We start from the raw sequence: 18,100 nt of genomic DNA, 5'->3' as shown, positions 1-18,100 counted from the left end.
AGTAGTTTTAAAGTCACAGAACAAGTTTCCAGGCACTGCTTGAATGGGTCTCTGTGTGTGTGCACGCACACACACACACACACACTGTTGTTGTTTAGTCGTTTGGTCGTGTCTGACTCTTCGTGACCCCATGGACCAGAGCATGCCAGGCACTCCTGTCTTCTACTGCCTCCCGCAGTTTGGTCAGAATCATGCTAGTAGCTTCGAGAACACTGTCCAACCATCTCGTCCTCTGTCGTCCCCTTCTCCTTGTGCCCTCCATCTTTCCCAATATCAGGGTCTTTTCCAGGGAGTCTTCTCTTCTCATGAGGTGGCCAAAGTATTGGAGTCTCGGCTTCAGGATCTGTCCTTACAGTGAGCACTCAGGGCTGATTTCCTTAAGAATGGATAGGTTTGATCTTCTTGCAGTCCATGGGACTCTCAAGAGTCTCCTCCAGCACCATAATTCAAAAGCATCAATTCTTCAGCGATCAGCCTTCTTTATGGTCCAGCTCTCACTTCCATACATCCCCTTCATGGATCACTGCCTTGCCGTGGTGAAGGGGCTTGAATAACTCAGAGAAGCTATGAACTATGCTGAGCAGGGCATGCACACACACACAAAAATGGACCCCGATTCCTTGCCTTTTGTGATGCCCCCAAGCATTTGGCATTAATAGCTGCACCCCCTCAAGTGTTGGGAATTCCATTCCTCCCGTGCTGCAGATGTGTGGCATTGTTACATTTCACATGTCTGTTTACATTCCAGCCCTGATTATTGGAGTCTTGTGAGCGGAAAGGGAGATATGCTGTTTCCGCTCTGTATAGCTATTGCTTTTGCAGTTCTCTCTCTGAGGACGAAAGACAGAGAGAGAAGCCATGATTTCTTTCTTCTGTTACGTTTGATTTAATTTGCAATAAATTGGGACGCGGGTGGCACTGTGGTCTAAACCACTTGCCGATCAGAAGGTCAGCGGTTCGAATCCCCGCGACAGGGTGAGCTCCCGTTGCTCGGTCCTGCTCCTGCCAACCCAGCAGTTTGAAAGCATGCCAAAAAAGTGCAAGTAGATAAATAGGTACCACACAGGTGGGAGGGTAAATGGCGTTTCCATGCGGTGCTCTGGTTTGTCAGAAGCGGCTTAGTCATGCTGGCCACATGACCCGGGAAAACTGTCTGCGGATAAATGCCGGGTCCCTCGGCCTGTAAAGCGAGATGAGCGCCACAACCCCAGAGTCATCTGCGACTGGACTTAACTGTCAGGGGTCCTTTACCTTTTTTTAGTTACTGCTCAAGGCTGAGCTTCTGTTTGGACTCTGCTAGTCATGTGCTCATGTCCTGGGATATGGGTCACATCAGTGTGACGGGAGACCGGAGTGATGAATCCCGGGTGATGCTGCGTTTTGGGGGTGGGCACCGGCCTCAGTGTTATCACCCAACATCAAGCACAGCTAATCGACGCTGATAAACCTTTCCTGCATAATTTTGTCTAAGCCCCTTTTGAAGCCACCCAAACCGATGGCCTACCTCTATGCCTTGCAGGAGTCGATTCCATATACAGTGGTACCTCAGGTTAAGTACTTAATTCGTTCCGGAGGTCCGTTCTTAACCTGAAACTGTTCTTATCCTGAAGCATCACTTTAGCTAATGGGGCTTCCCGCTGCTACCGCGCCGCCGGAGCACAATTTCTGTTCTCAACCTGAAGCAAAGTTCTTAAGCCTAGGACCCTCGTACCTACGGGACCGCTTCTCCCAGTATGCCCCATGGAGGACCTTAAGGACCATAAATAGTAACACCCTAGTGGTCCCGGGCCCTAAGGAAGTTAGATTAGCTTCAACCAGAGCCAGGGTCTTTTCAACACTGGCTCTGGCCTGGTGCAACGCTCTGTCTCATAAGACCAGGGCCCTGCAGGATCTGATTTCTTTCCGCAGGGCCTGTAAGACAGAGCTGTTACGCCTGGCCTTTGGCTTGGAGCCAATTTGATTCCCTCCCCTCTTTCTTTTTTCTTTTTCCTTTCTCCTCCTGTGATGAGGCTGCACTTTAATATTTTAATGTTTCAGTATTTTAATTGTTGTATTTTAATCTTGTTTTCAAGTTGTATTCATTCAACTTGTTTTTATTATTGCTTGTTAGCCGCCCTGAGCCCGGCCTTGGCTGGGGAGGGCGGGGTATAAATAAAAATTATTATAATGATTATTATTAACCTGAGGTAATATTTCTGGGTTAGCGGAGTCTGTAACCTGAAGCATATGTAACCTGAAGCGTATGTAACCCGAGGTACCAATGTACAACGCATGAAAAGCATTTTCTTTCGGGGAATCCAGCCTTTGAGAACCTGAACGAGCAGCGAATGCTCAATGCGCTGCTGTATATCTCAGCTGGCCTCTTCTGAACCAGCCAAGCAGGTAACAAGGGTGGGGCTTTCCTGGCAGCAGGTGCTGTGCAAGTGCCAAGAGGTAAGTGCCCCAAATGCCTTGGGGAGGGGCTGTGGCTCACTGGTAGGACACCTGCTTTGCACACAGAAGGTCCCGGGTTTCATTCCTAGCATCTCTAGGTTGGGTTGGAGAGTCAGCGCTGAGCTAAATTACTATGTCCCTATATGATTCGTGGAAAATCAAGGTTGAGAATTCGGGCCTGGCAAGTATCTCACAGGCTGCTTGTTTGGTTTCGCCTTTCTATTCAAATGACGGGAGAAGCCTTCAGTGTGTGGGTGCACTCCAGGTATCTATTAAAGATGCAGGCCACAAAGAGAAATGGAAAACCTAACAACAACAACAACAACAACAACAACAACAACAATTTATTATTTCTACCCAGCCAATCTGGCTGAGTTTCCCCAGACACTCTGGGCGGCTTCCAACAAAACACGAAAATACAATAACCTATTAAACATTAAAAGCTTCCCTAAACAGGGCTGCCTTTAGATATCTTCTAAAAGTCTGGTAGTTATTTTTCTCTTTGACATCTGGTGGGAGGGCATTCCACAAGGCGGGTGCCACTACCGAGAAGGCCCTCTGTCTGGTTCCCTGTAACTTGGCTTCTCGCAGTGAGGGAACCTCCAGAAGGCCCTCGGCGCTGGACCTCAGTGTCCAGGCAGAACGATGGGGGTGGAAACGCTCTTATTGGCTCCCTGCTCCAACCTGTTATGTTGGCATATTTTAAAACTGACCTTTTTGCCTCTTTGTGGAAGCTCTCTAGCTCTGGTAGCTTGCAGGGGTGCCAACTTGCCCCCAGGATTGTGGGTGCCTGGCCCCCCAACTTGAAGGCATGGGTGTGTGACATTGCATGTTTGTGTTATAGTGGCTGCTGACAGCTCCTCTTCCTCCTCCTCACTGCAGCCAGCGAGGCACCCTTTTCCATGGGGAGATGCTCAGACTTGAGCCCCCCCCACCCGAAAAGGGTGCCTTGCTCGGTGGTTGTGGAGGGCGAAGCTGAACTGCTACTCTCTCAGAGGCAACACTGCTGCTGCTTGCTGGCTTTTCTCATTGACTTTGTAGGTGCCCAGTTTTCACAATTATATTATTTTGGGTGCCCAAGCACTCACAGCCCCCTGGAATTGGCTTCTATGGTAGCTTGCAGTGGTGAAGATTACACAATTCACATGGCAGGTCCCTAAGTTTGCACACACACACACACACACACACACACACACAGGCCAAGGTGAAGGTACAAAACAGACCAAACAGAAGTGTGGGGTGAAAGAGGCCACACCTTTATTGTCTAGAATGATGTAAGTGGGGTTGGCATGGCAATGGAGCTTTAATAATAATAATAATAATAATAATAATAATAATAATAATAATAATAATTTGTATACAGCACAATACTTGCAGGTCTCAGGGTGGCTCACAACATAAAATCACAGTAAAAACGCATAATAAAAACTTCAAAAGAGCAACCCAAGAGTGGTTATTATTATTATTATAAATTCTAAATTATTATTATTAATTAAATTTGTATACCGACCTTCATTCATAGATTTCAGGGCTGTTCATGCTGCCTGAGTTGTTGTTGCCATGGATATTTGCTTACATATGATAGCAATCACTGTTGTTATCCAAGTGATCCTGTATGATTCATCCATTCAGAAATCCCTATCTGGAAATTCTACCTGCTTCAGTCAGTTAGCGTCCAAAACATTTACTCAGGATAATTAACAACAGGGTGGAGAGTAAAGGAAAATCCCATCTGTGCAACTCCACAAGATTTCCTGAATTAAATGAAATTGGATTTTTCTAGCAGGGTGTAGACAGAGAAGAGAAATCAGTGACTTTTTATTAGGTCATTGAAGTATTGTAAGATAAATGAACTCAGTGTGGATGCATGGTCACCTGCAATAGTCACACATAGGATTCCATTCCATTTGAACACTGTTCCTATTATGTGGAAGCAGGGCTTTTTGTTCAGGGGGAACTCACAGGAACTCAGTTCCGGCACCTCTCAGGTGGGCACCATTGCCATTCTAAGAGAATGAGGGAGATGTTCATGGTGAGTTCTGGTGCCTCTTAACTGTGGAAGCCTACAGGGAAGCAACTAATGAGCATCTAAAGGTGGAGCCAACTTCATATATATATATTTCAAATTTACATTTTGGAATATTTGTTTAAACAACCTTAAACCAATGACTTCCCTTCTTCTCTTTCCGTGGTTCAGTTTGCATACCATACTTCCCTGCATATTCTATGTACGCTAAACCATTCAGTATTCCATTGTTGCATCCATCAAAACTTATTTACGCTGTTGGATTTATCTTAATGCTGCCAGCGTTTTTAAGTGTACACAATTTTCACCCATATATTCAATAGGCATATATTCTTCTCATTCTCTTCCATAGCTGTCAACTTTTCCCTTTTCTATTCGGAATAAGGGAATTTCCCTTTAAAAAAGGGAAACATTGACAGCTATGTTCTCTTCTTCTATATGTTAAATCTGATAGCTGAGCGTATTCCATCAGTTTAAGTTGTCATTCTTCTTTGGTTCGAACCTCGCTCATTTTCCATTTTGGGGCTAACGAAACACGGCCGCAGTGGTGGCATAAATAAACTTTTTTTGACACCTGGGAATTTCTGCCTGAATTATCCCCAACAGAAAGGACTCTGGTTTTTTTTTGGGGGGGGGGAGCAGGCCAGGAGCACAGTCCCACCTCCCAGTAATTTCATGCACCATTTGGGCAGATGAGATTTATGTTTATTTATGTTGCAACATTTACCACCCACCTCTTTGGAGAGCCAGTGTGGTGTAGTGGTTAAGAGCGGTAGACTCGTAATCTGGTGAACCGGGTTCGCGTCTCTGCTCCTCCACATGCAGCTGCTGGGTGACCTTGGGCCAGTCACACTTCTTTGAAGTCTCTCAGCCCCACTCACCTCACAGAGTGTTTGTTGTGGGGAAGGAAGAGAAAGGAGAATGTTAGCCGCTTTGAGACTCCTTAAGGGGAGTGAAAGGCAGGATATCAAATCCGAACTACTACTACTACTACTCCTCTTCTTCTTCTTCTTCTTCTTCTTCTTCTTCTTCCACCCAAAAGTCTTAATCCCCACCCCCACACCACAACAAGGCTCACTGCTGCTAATCTATGTGTGGGGTGGGGGTGGGTGGGGATTAAGGCTTCTTCCAGGGATGATCTGGTGGCTCTTCTCACCTTGCTCAGAGAGCAAGAAGAGAGGGTCAATGTTTACCTGTTCTGCAGCTGTCCCTACCAGCTCTGGGAGTCCCATTGCCTCTGTCCTGCCTGCAATTGGCAGAAATAGCAGGCAGGAGTAATAGCTGTCCCCTGCCCTTTCCTGGATGACAGGGAGACTTTGAGACTCCTTCGGGTAGTGATAAAGCGGGATATCAAATCCAAACTCTTCTTTGCCCGACAATAGCCCCGCCTTCAAATATGGTCATTATTAAATGAAAACTTGTACACACTAATAAGATACTTTTCGAAGATGACTTATGAAGGCTGTTGGAGTGAAGGGATGCACCAGTGTTGGGAAAATGTCCTTTTCCTAGGACCTCAGAGCAGACCCAGGAAGTAGGCAATGCCACATTGAAGAACAAATTCCTTTACAAGGGCAGAGGAAACACTGTGTGGCATTTGCAGGCTTGCACATATAGCGGGAGCATCACCCTGGTAATTCATCACACAGAGAAGAAGAAAAATGGCGTTGCAACTTGTTTATTTAGTTCATAAAATGTATACACCGCTTGACTGTAAGGAGAAACTTCAGTGCAGTTTACAAAGAGTTGTTCAGAGGTGCTTCTGGGGCTCAGATTTTTCTGAGCAGGTTATTTCTGAATATAATGAACTTGCAAGTTTTCCAAGCACTCAGAAAAGGAATATTGTAGTTGGAAACATGCAGAGTCTATGTAACAGCCTTGTCTCAGTAAAGCACTGGAACCTGCCCTCCTATATCTTTATGTTCTCCATGGCGCTTTCCCCTCTGCCTACACAGTGCTTGCAAATCTGCCAGGTCCACAGAGTGACCATTTGTGGACGAAAATTTGTGCTTTCTAGATTCTCTGTGGTATTTATAAAAAACTGTTTTCTTTTTTACTTTTTTAAGTCCTTTTGCTCACTTTCAGTCATTTTGCTTTGGGATTCAAGTCTGCTTCTTTCCTCATAGCGGGGACCTTGGGACGTGTTTGTGGTTTGCGAAGAGATCTTATGACAGCGCTGTGGATTCTAGGAACTTCTGGCTTCTATTTCTTTCCTTGGAAGTCAACCCAGTTGGAGCTTTTCAAGTCACCGTTGAGAGCAGACATGGCTGGGAGGAACTGGCTTTTCATCGAGTCATTCTGCATTTCATCAAGCGGCTTTGGGGAATTCCCCATCTTCTGACCTCATCCCATCCCCCAGGAAATGATAACAAGTCAACTGCCTTACTGGGTTATTAGGAATCTAAATTAGATGAGGATTACAAGGAATTTAGCGTACTACAATGTATAAATAACAAAGGTGGAGTCCAGCTTGTACCCTTGTGCAGAAATAGGGAGCCCATGCCCCTCAGCTGAACTTATAATAAGAATAATAATACAGGCAGCCCTGTATCAGGAGGATTAAACACTTGATGTTTTTATTATGTTTTTAGATATGCCATAAGCCACCCAGAATGGCTGGGGAAACCCAGCCAGATGGGCGAGGTATAAATACAACAACAACTATTATTATTTTTACCCCACCCATCTGACTGGGTTGCCCCAGCCACTCTGGGCAGCTTCAACTTCCTGACCATTGGCCAAGTGCCACCTCAGGGCTGATAAAGGGGGGGGGTGCTTATGCCTTATCAAAAAGGAGGAAATGTGTCATCAGACAAAGAGAATACTGATTTGCATAAAATTGCATATAGGTGCAAGTTTAGAAATTTAAATTGAGAAAGGTAGGTAAAAAGGTAAAGGACCCCTGGACTAAGGTTAACAGATTTTTTTTCAATGAATCCGGGGCCACTTTTCAACTTCAATGGATTTTCTATGGCGACTGATTTGTAAATCCGAGGACTGTTCCCAGGAAACGGGGATGTCTGGTAACTTTACCCTGGACAGTTAAGTCCAGTCAAAGGTGACTATGGGGTTGTGGCGCTCATCTCGCTTTCAGGCCAAGGGAGCCGACATTTGTCCACAGACAGCTTTTCGGGTCATGTGGCCAGCAGGACTAAACTGCTTCTGGCACAACAGAACACTGTGATGGAAGCCAGAGCACATGGAAACACAGTTTACCTTCCCACCACATTGGTACCTATTTATCTACTTGCACTGGTGTGCTTTTGAACTGCTAGGTTGGCGGAAGCTGGGACAGAGCAACGGGAGCTCATTCCGTTGTGGCGATTTGAACCGCCAGCCTTCTGATCAGGAAGCCCAAGAGGCTCAGTGGTTTAGACCACAGTGCTACCTGCTCCCCTATTAAATTGAGAAGCATTACACATTGCCCTAGTGGGGAAGACTGGGAGCAGGTGATCCATGTCCCTGCTCAATCTGCTGTGCAGGTGAGGACTCTTTTGATAGGCTACTTCATGGCCCCTGCTCCTCTTCCTTCGTAGGGCTCTTTCTCCTTGGAACAGACAGCCCTTCAAACAGGGGACGTCTTCAAATAGAAGCCTGTTCTCCATAGATAGGACTTGGAGCCCAACACCTTATGAGGGGCTACAGGCACACTACCCCTGATATAGATGGAGCATCATTTGCTAGTCATGTATGGAAGCCCACTAGAGCCTTCATACACTTCCTGCTCCCTGTTTGGAACAAGCACTTAGCAGGTCACTAAGACATGAGTAAGCCTAGCATCTGGGGCCTAGATTGCTTTCAAAGTCATCAAGTAGCTCAAACATTTTGCAGCTTGACCAGTATTCCTGTGCAACCGTATGTTGGGATAAAAACCATGCATTTATTCAGAATGTCAAACAGAACTTCAAATAGTACATTCATTTTCTGGGTGGGTCTAGTAGACAAGATATGTTAAGTAGCCGTGCCATGAGTGATACTTCCTTAGTATTTATGAGTCTGTTGTTGAGTGGCTGGGCCATAAAGTATATTCTTCCAGAGCTATAGAGTCTGGTTTCAGACCCTAGAAGAACAGCATTGGGGTGCTCCTTTCTCTCATGGATGGACTGTGAGTTCCCCATTCCACCCATAAATCAAGAACCAGGCATGGACCTTTTCCCCAGAGAATTTTGCTTTCGGAAAGGTAAAGAGATGGGCATCAGTATCGCCGTCAAAAAATGCTACCAGGCCCTCCGAGTAGTCCAGGGCAACCCGGATCCTACTTGGGTGATGGCATAAGGACAAATTCGTCCTAGGATTGTCAGTAATTGACTGGTACTGCCCATCAATACGCTGTACCGCCCAGTACCCTCCCTCTGGTGCAAGGCGAATTGCCCCATTTCTGTTTGCATCCTCCCTCACAATTCCCACACCCCACCAACTGCCCCCTTCCACCACTTCCACCTCCCAGCAAAATTTTCCCGAGTTGATGCCCTGGTGACTTAGGACGCTGGCCATCACGTCATATCTCAAGGGACCAGCAGACACATTTTGCTTCATGCCTCTCCATTTCACACTCTTCAGATCTTCGGATACGTAGAGCTGGGGATGAGCTGTGCTTGGATCCAGAGTCAGATTTGCTGTGAAGAAAAGAGCAGAGAGAGGGAAAGGAGTCATAACCCATTGAACATTGGCTTGCTTTTATCAGCCATTTAAGAAATAATAAATATTATTAGCAGCCCTCCAGTTGGAGGTCAATGTGAATTTCCGTTTATCACTCCTAAGCTGGTGGTGGTGGGTGAGGGAGGGAACCCACTTTATTAACAGTCCTGGAAGCAGGTAATAATCAGGTCATAATTAATTCAGATTTTTATGAAAGTGATACTAGGTTCTCTAATATAAAATAAAAGTGGGACATGCAGCCATCTGTTTCAGTGTGCAGTTGTCCTGCTCTGGGTTGCAATCAGCCAGTCAGTATTCTGTGTCCACTGAACAAGCAGCAGTGCCGGATTTACGTATAAACTAAACAAGCTATAGCTTAGGGCCCCACTCTCTTGGGGGCCCCAAAGAAATTTAAAGGAAAAAACAACTGGATGTACATTTCCAAAATATAAGATAAAAAAATAAAACCTACATACAGCAACTGTGTTTTGTGTTGTGTAGGCCCCATATTAGGTCCATAAATTACCATATAGCATATATTCAACACAAAAAACAGCAACAATTTGTTGTTGCCAAAGGACAGCTGTACATATAAAGGGCCCCATCACCTTCAGGAGCTTAGAGCCTCATCAAACCCAAATCCGGCCCTGCTCAGGTCTCATTATTTTATTTTTTGTTCCCCTACTTGGAGTTCCCCCAAGCCCTCTTGTGCATGGATGGGTTTGTGACATTATGGTGTACATTTGGAGTATGTTATTGGCCTAAAGGATGGTTAAAGGTTATAGTTTATAATGTAAGACAACAGTCATATAGAGAACATATAGTGGGGTGGGGTGGGTGGGGCTTCGATAGTAAAACATTAGGCTTCAAATAACTTGATTTGTTCTCTTCCCACCCCCTAAGCTTTGAACTCCAGGAGGTCTGACCACTACTACCAATGTTAAGACTAGGGGCTTGTCCACACTGGAATGCTCCTGAATGAAGGAGGGTGGCCTTTTCAGGAAGTCTATTTCAGGTTCTCTTAGTTTCTCATTTTCCTAATCATGTTCCGCAAAATCAGTCTGCAAAATTTCTTAAAAACGAAACAAGTCATCGTGAAAATTCAAAAGTGAATTTCTCCTAATATACATATAGTTTTGGGTGCAATTTTGCCTATTCAACACAACTTTGCAAAGCAATTCTCCCTAATATCACACATTTTTCTGTTTGTTTGTTTGTTAATGTATGCATTTTTATACACACAACTTTGCAGGAAAACTGCATTGCAAACTTCAGAGTAAATTTTGAAGGACGGCTGTATTTTGGTTTGCATATTGCTTTGGAAAGTTTGCCTTTGAATCCAGACAGAATTCAATTTCTCCTTCATCTCCGAGTGGTGACCAAAACTTTGAACCTGCCTTTAAAAATAATTTTTATTCTGTCATCATGGGCAGCTGCCTCCTCTGCCCTAAATGATATGAATCTCTCTATGCCTTCCCTGCTTCATCCCATTTTGGATTTTGCCCAGAATACTCTCTCCAACCCAGGGGAATCCAAAACAGGTAGAAAGAAGACTACTCCTACCTTACATATCTAGGGGATACTAGCCTAATTTCTAATGTTAAGCAGCAATTCAGGGCTGATCCACATTGCCCTTTGTCCTGCTGCTTTCTCCCAGGAAAACCTGCGGTTTAGCACAAAATCAGAACTAATGGCAACCGGGTTTTCTGCAGGTTGCCATTTGTTCTGATTTACAGTGATACCTTGGGTTAAGTACTTAATTCGTTCCAGAGGTCTGTACTTAACCTGAAACTGTTCTTAACCTGAAGCACCATTTTAGCTGCCCTGCCACTGCATGATTTCTGTTCTCATCCTGAAGCAAAGTTCTTAACCTGAAGCACTATTTCTGGGTTCGCGGAGTCTGTAACCTGAAGCGTATGTAACCTGAAGCATATGTAACCCGAGGTACCACTGTAGCACTAAAGAGTGGGGGGAGGTAGCAGGGCAGAGGCAGAACTGCTTGGACCCATGGGAAACACAGAAAACCACTTGTTTTCTAGGCAAAGGGCAAGTTGAAGTGTGAGTGAGTCCTCAGTCACCGGAGGAAAACGCCTGTAAGAAAAAGCAGAGGGACAAGCCTTGCTTTACTATCAACTTTCAGACTCAGGCTTCCATTCTCTGCAGACTTCTCTAGTAAGCCATGCTGAACACAGTGGGACTTTTTGAGTAACTATGCATGAAGTTTTGAGTAACTATGCATGAAGTTGCATTGTCAGTGACTTTCAGTAAGCCATGAGGCTGCTTTAGGTTCAGTTTAACTTCCACATTTTGTAGAACTTTTAAACCAACAACAAAGAGAAGCAAATATGTAGTTCAGGGCTGGGGGTTACCTGTTGTGCGCGTCTTATCCGAGCTGCAAGGGACACATCTTTTCAGGCAACTCCGGATCTGGTTGTGTGGAGGTTTGTTGGCAAACACGTCCTGGGAAACTTAGAAAACAGTTCAACTTTAGAGAATTCCCATCTGTTTACAATGTTCGTAATTTGCTGTCATTGAGAGAGCTTTGTAGAAAACTCATTATTGGCGGAATCTGTATTTATTGTTGCTGCTCTGGGTTGCTGGGTAGAAGAAGCAATTCCTCAACATAGAAAAGTAAAAATTCAACACTAAGGTCTGTACCCAATGTTAGTCAAACTCAGAGTAGATTTTTTAAATTAATGCACATGATTAGGTAAGTTCCATTAATTTCAATGGCTCTCCTCTGATTAGAACTCAGTTGGAGACAACCCTAAATTTGATCGGCTTTCCTGTCTATGTGGGGATTAGGGATAAGTATACTCCATTTCAACTTCACTGTCATTCAATCATACTGTTGTATGTGGATGATAACAAAGGAATGACGAAAGAAAAATCTGAATTTCTATTTAGTATGCATTTCCCCTGAAACAGACAATTGCTTTTCAAGCATTCCTCTATAAAATATGCACTCTACGTGGGGCTGCCCTTGAGACTGACCCAGAAACTCCAGTGGGAGCAGAATGCTGTGGCGAGACTCCTTACGGGGTCCTCGTTGCGAGATCACATTCACCCAGTGCTATACCAGCTGCACTGGCTCCCGGTGGAGTACAGGATCAGGTTTAAGGTGCTGGTTTTAACCTTTAAAGCCCTATACGGCCTAGGACCCTCATACCTACGGGACTGCCTCTCCTGGTATCTCCCATGGAGGACCTTACGGTCTTCAAATAAAAACATCTTGGAGATCCTGGGCCACAGGGAGGTTAGGCTGGCCTCAACCAGAGCCAGGGCTTTTTCGGCTGTGGCCCTGATCTGGTGGAACGCTCTGTCACAAGAGACTAGGGCTCTGCGGGACTTGACATCTTTCCTCAGGGCCTGCAAGACAGAGCAGTTCCACCAGGCCTTTGGCCAAGGCACAGTCTGACCCCCTCCTCTGGCAATCCTCATAGAACTCTAGCCCAATGGTTGCCATTAATTTGATTCTGAATTGATTTTAGAATGAATTGATTTTAGAATGCTGTGTTACTTTTATTGTTGTTAGCCGCTCTAAGCCTGGCTTTGGCTGGGGAGGGCGGGATATAAATAAAATTTTATTTATTATTTATTATTATAATAGTAAGGTAAAAGGTAAAGGACCCCTGGATGGTTAAGTCCAGTCAAAGGCGATGATGGGGTTGTGGCTGACGGAGCTGGCGTTTGTCCACAGACAGCTTTTCAGGTCATGTGGCCAGCAGGACTAAACCCCTTCTGGTGCAACGGGACACCATGACAGAAACCAGAGTGCATGGAAGTGCCATTTACCTTCCTGCCACAGCGGTACCTATTTATCTACTTCGACTGGTGTGCTTTCGAACTGCTAGGTTGGCAGGAGCTGGACAGAGCAACAGGAGCTCACCCCATCACGGGGATTTGAACCTCTGACCTTCTGATCGGCAAGCCCAAGAGGCTCAGTGGTTTAGACCACAGCACCACCCACGTCCTATATAACACACAGATGAACTGCATAATCCAATTTGAGCCACATAATTGCACCAGGGGAAAATGGATGTGGAACCTTCTGTATTGCTTCAGAAGTTGATGGGTTAGGAAACTGGCAGCACCATGGGTGGTGGTGAGGAAACTGACAACCCCAGAACACTTTAGGTATCTGGGCAATGGGGTGAATATTATTTTTGCTCCAAAACAAAGCTTCATTTTATTAATATTTGGGAAAAGCAAGGGAGAGGTGCTTGGTTCCATTCCACATATATATCACAATTGTGTATTCATTGCATGACCCCCCCCCAAAAAAAAATCCCACCCCACACATAAACCTGAAAGCCTTACGTGGAATCTTCTTACTTGGAAGACTAAGGAAAATAAGAACAAGGACCAGAGCAACATTCCCTGCCAGAGCAATGCTGAAAGCGACTTTCCACCAGACATTCGAGGAAGAACCTGTAACATTGAAGGTAGAGACGAAGTCCAGCATTAGTTTCCCTCTGCCTTGCATGAAAAGTGGGGTGGAGAAGGGTATTTGTCATCTGTGAAGTTGGGAGGGAGACAATTTTCTGCTGCTTTTGGAAGGTAGGAATATAAAACTGCCCCCTTGCATTTAAAACATTTATTTTTTATTTATTTTTAAATGAGATTCCAATGAAGAAGAGAAGAGTTTGGATTTGATATCCCGCTTTATCACTACCCGAAGGAGTCTCAAAGCGGCTCACATTCTCCTTTCCCTTCCTCCCCCACAACAAACACTCTGTGGGGTGAGTGGGGCTGAGAGACTTCAGAGAAGTGTGACTGGCCCAAGGTCACCCAGCAGCTGCATGTGGAGGAGCGGGGAAGCGAACCCGGTTCACCAGATTACGAGTCTACCGCTCTTAACCACTACACCACACTGGCTCTCTCACCACACTGGCTCTCAACACCACACTGGCAATGAAACATCAGGAACAACTCTCTGACAGTAAGAGCTGTTCAACGGTGGAACGGAACTCCCTCTGGAGGTTGTGGAATCTCCTTCAATGGAGGCTTTTAAGCAGAGGTTGGATAGCCATCTGTCATGGATGCTTTAGCTGAGAGTCCTGTACTGCAGGGAGTTAGTCTAGAGGAACCTCGGGGTCCCTTTCAGCTCCACAATTCTACGAAATGTTTAAATTTTGGTTTTGCAAAGCACCCAGATCGCCACACTGCTAGATGGGCTGTTTATACATTTAACAAACAAGCATATCAAACAAGCAGTTGTTGACCCTGGCACGCTCTTTGCCACCCATGTGGTCTGATGGGAGGAAGTGCTCCATAATCAGGAAGAAGAAAAAGATGGAAAGCAGTAGTTTTGACACCCACCCACAACTTCCCCCAACAAGGGTATTTGCCTGAAGACATAAGGAAATTAAGCTGTGTGCTATTATATATTTTAAAAGCATATGAGGTGTAAACATTTCCCCCACTCTTCAGTTGCTACACTATTAGGAACCAACTACTCAAGAACTCCTACTTTGAAGAGTTGTACAAGCTAGCACAAGTTACCGGATTTTTTGCTCTATAAGACTCACTTTTTCCCTCCTAAAAAGTAAGGGGAAATGTGTGTGCATCTTATGGAGCGAATGCAGGCTGCGCAGCTATCCCAGAAGCCAGAACAGCAAGAGGGATCGCTGCTTTCACTGTGCAGCGATCCCTCTTGCTGTTCTGGCTTCTGGGATTCAGAATTTTTTTTTTCTTGTTTTCCTCCTCCAAAAACTAGGTGCATCTTATGGTCTAGTGCGTCTTATAGAGCAAAAAATATGGTACTTGGGGGATAAGCCCCATTGATTTGAGACCCTTGTTGGAAACAATGAAACAATCACTTCATTCGGTGGGACTGAGCCATGAATCATTTGAGGTGGGAATGGAAATTTCCAAATGAGCAGGTGACAAGTATATCTCAGAAAGACATCTCTCACACAAGTAGCAGCAAAGGTTGATCTACTTCAGGGATAGCCAATGAGATGCCATCCAGATGTTGTTGGACTACAATGTCCACCATCCCTGACTATTGATGATGTTGACTGGGGCTCATGGGAATTGTAGTCCAGCAACAACTGATGGACAGCTCCAATTTCTTATTAAATTGCCCCCAAAGACGCAGAAACCTGACCAAAGCCAACATTCTATTGTCCACAGAAACCTTATTTGCATGCAGACTGGTTGCCCTTTTTAATAAAAAAATACGAAAATAAAGAAGTTAAACAAACAATAATTAAATGGTCAAAGGACTTTGGTTATACCATTCAGATGAATGTGTGGGGAAATTATGGATTAAAGACCTCAAGTTTAAAGGGGGGGGGAACTGGATGTACATTTCCAAAATATAAGATAAAAAAACAAATAAAATAAAACCTACACACAGCAACAGTGTTTTGTGTTGTCTAAAAAGTAAAGGACCCCTGACAGTTAAGTCCAGTTGCAGACGACTCTGGGGTTGCGGCGTATAGCATATATTCAACACAACAAACAGCGACAGTTTGTTGTTGACAAAGGACAGCTGGACATATAAAGGGCCCCATTACCTTCAGTAGCTTAGGGCCTCATCAAACCTAAATCTGGCCCTGCGACACCACCTCATTGGAGCTCTAAATGCAACAAACCAACAAATAAATCCCATTACAACCAAGTGAACTAGTCACAATTAAAGCCCTGTTGTAAATACCATTTTTTGCTAGATAAGATGAAGACACACTCAAAACGTTGCCACACACACATATCAAATTCAAAGCACATTCCACATTTTAACATTTAAGAGGTGTGTGTGGGAATCCAATGGAAGAAGTTCATAACAACACTTCCTAAATCTTGTTTACAGGTGATGGTTAAGTTACTGCAACCGCTGCCCTGCTTTTTTGCTTTATTTGTAAAGGTAAACTGAGAGATTTCCCCCCCCCCCAACAATACCTTTGGTGCACTTGGGAAGTGGTGTGGTGCGCTGTTGCTGGCTTTTCGGGTCTATTTGCATATATCCATCTTCATCTTCCATCTTTCCGAGCCCTTGTTAGCTGCCGGCGCAACACTCTTTAAATAAGGAATTGGCAGTTCCTCAAGGTTCAGAAAACAGCTGGCCTGTGCAATTATGGAAAGTTACACAACCAGGCTTGTGGTTTGCCAGTTTCATTCAGAGTCTGACAAGTTTATTTCTTAGTTAAAACTTCCTGTGGGCATCGGACGTCTCTGGGCCCAAATCTGGCCTGCAGGTTCCATCTGCTTCTCCTTCCTGATCTGCTCTGGCGGAGCAGGAATTGAAGTGTGCATCACAGCAGTTGGGGAAGAAGTCAGATGACTGGATTGGGAAAGGATCTGGAGGGAGGGAGAAGCTGTGGTACCTGTACTTCCTGCTACTGATACAGAACACATGTCCAAGTTGTGAACATGCAACACGGCACTGTTGGTGACAGAACAGTCCTTGATCATGTCAGCTGCTGTACTTCCCTTCGCATATCCCTCTTTTGAGTGACTTAAGCAGCTGCAGCTACAGACTTCAGATCCTTCACCCATACATATTATGGGCTTATCCACACTTACCTTGCCTCCAGTTTTTCCAGGCATGATCCATGCTTCAAAGGTCTATGTCCAAGCACCTTTCCCGCCCCCCAGCCTGCCCACCAGAGCTTTTCCCATAAAAACCTGCTCTCTAAAACTCAATTGGAATAAATGTCAATTCATACAGAAAGAAGAGACAGTGGAAGAAGACTGGAATTTAGATGCTATTACTATCGTAGCTGATGTGATGTATGGAAATGAGAGCTGGACCATAAAGAAGGCTGATCACCGAAGAATAGATGCTTTTGAATTATGGTGCTGGAGGAGACTCTTGAGAGTCCCATGGACTGCAAGAAGATCAAACCTCTCCATTCTGAAGGAAATCAGCCCTGAGTGCTCACTGGAAGGACAGATCCTGAAGCTGAGGCTGCAATACTTTGGCCACCTCATGGGAAGAGAAGATTTCCTGGAAAAGACCCTGGTGCTGGGAAAGATTGAGGGCACAAGGAGAACAGGACGACAGAGGACGAGTTGGACAGTGTTCTCGAAGCTACCAACATGAGTTTGACCAAACTGCGGGAGGCAGTGGAAGACAGGAGTGCCTGGTCCATGGGTCACGAAGAGTCGGACACGACTAAACAACTAAACAACAACAACAGAGTTGGGAGGGATCCTGAGGGTAATCTAGTCCAACCGCCTGCAATGCAGGATTGTCAGCTAAAGCATCCATGACAGATGACCATCCAGTCTCTTCTCATAAACCTCCAAAGAGGTTTGCCCCCTCCTAGGCTGTTTTTGCCTGGATCAAATGTATCCTTGAAATAATATTTCTTACTTGCCTGAATAGAGAGAGATGTGTGAGTCAATTTCTTGCTCCACCCACTTTTACCCCTAGCCCCACCCACCTGTCAGGAATGAGCCAGCTCCAAGTGGAACTTTACAGCCAGCTGCAGAATACAGGAAGGAACAGAGAGGTTTAGATTTGACGCAGGCTGAGCATTGGCCAGAGCTGCCAGCATTGACTCCCTCTCACCTTGGGCGCTGGTTTCCAAGGGAACAGCTGAGAGCAGGCTGGAAGACAGGATCATGGCGATGAAATAATAAATAGAGTTGGGGCGATAACACAACCCTGTTTAGCACTTGATCCCACTGCAAATGGTTCACTTTGAGAGCCATTGTTATCTGCAATTGTTGCTGTCATATTATCATGGAGGAGCTGAAGGCTGTTCACAAATTTATCTGGGCAGCCAATTTTCAGAAGGAAAGATGGGGTGAATTTTGTGGCATGGAATTCCATTATGCATTCTAGGCATTGTGGAGGAATCCGGCACTGGGAAATTTACCTGTATAGTGAATGCTCAGAGCGCTTCTGCATGAGTGAGCAGGACCCTTCTGAACCAGCCAAGCAGGTAACAAGGGTGTGGCTGAGTTGGGTGGCTGCCTGCCTAACTGTGATTTCCTGGCAGTGCAAATGGAGGTGTGACTGGCTTAATACCAGGATTGTGAATTTTCACG

The 18,100-nt window shown here is 45.1% G+C and overlaps 1 long non-coding RNA gene across 1 annotated transcript; it reads right to left on the bottom strand.

Moving 5' to 3' along the window:
- Positions 1-8,319: 8,319 nt before the first annotated feature.
- LOC309365280 lies at positions 8,320-16,384 on the bottom strand. Its single transcript, XR_014165950.1, has 4 exons — positions 16,004-16,384; positions 13,418-13,528; positions 11,467-11,565; positions 8,320-9,075 (listed from the first exon to the last, which is right to left on the bottom strand). It is a non-coding gene; the product is annotated as an uncharacterized lncRNA (long non-coding RNA).
- Between the last annotated feature and the right edge of the window lie 1,716 nt (positions 16,385-18,100).

Source organism: Podarcis melisellensis (assembly GCF_964234715.1).
Source record: "Podarcis melisellensis genome assembly, chromosome: 2".
Lineage (NCBI taxonomy): Eukaryota > Metazoa > Chordata > Lepidosauria > Squamata > Lacertidae > Podarcis > Podarcis melisellensis.
This window is presented reverse-complemented; position numbering and strand designations above follow the sequence as displayed.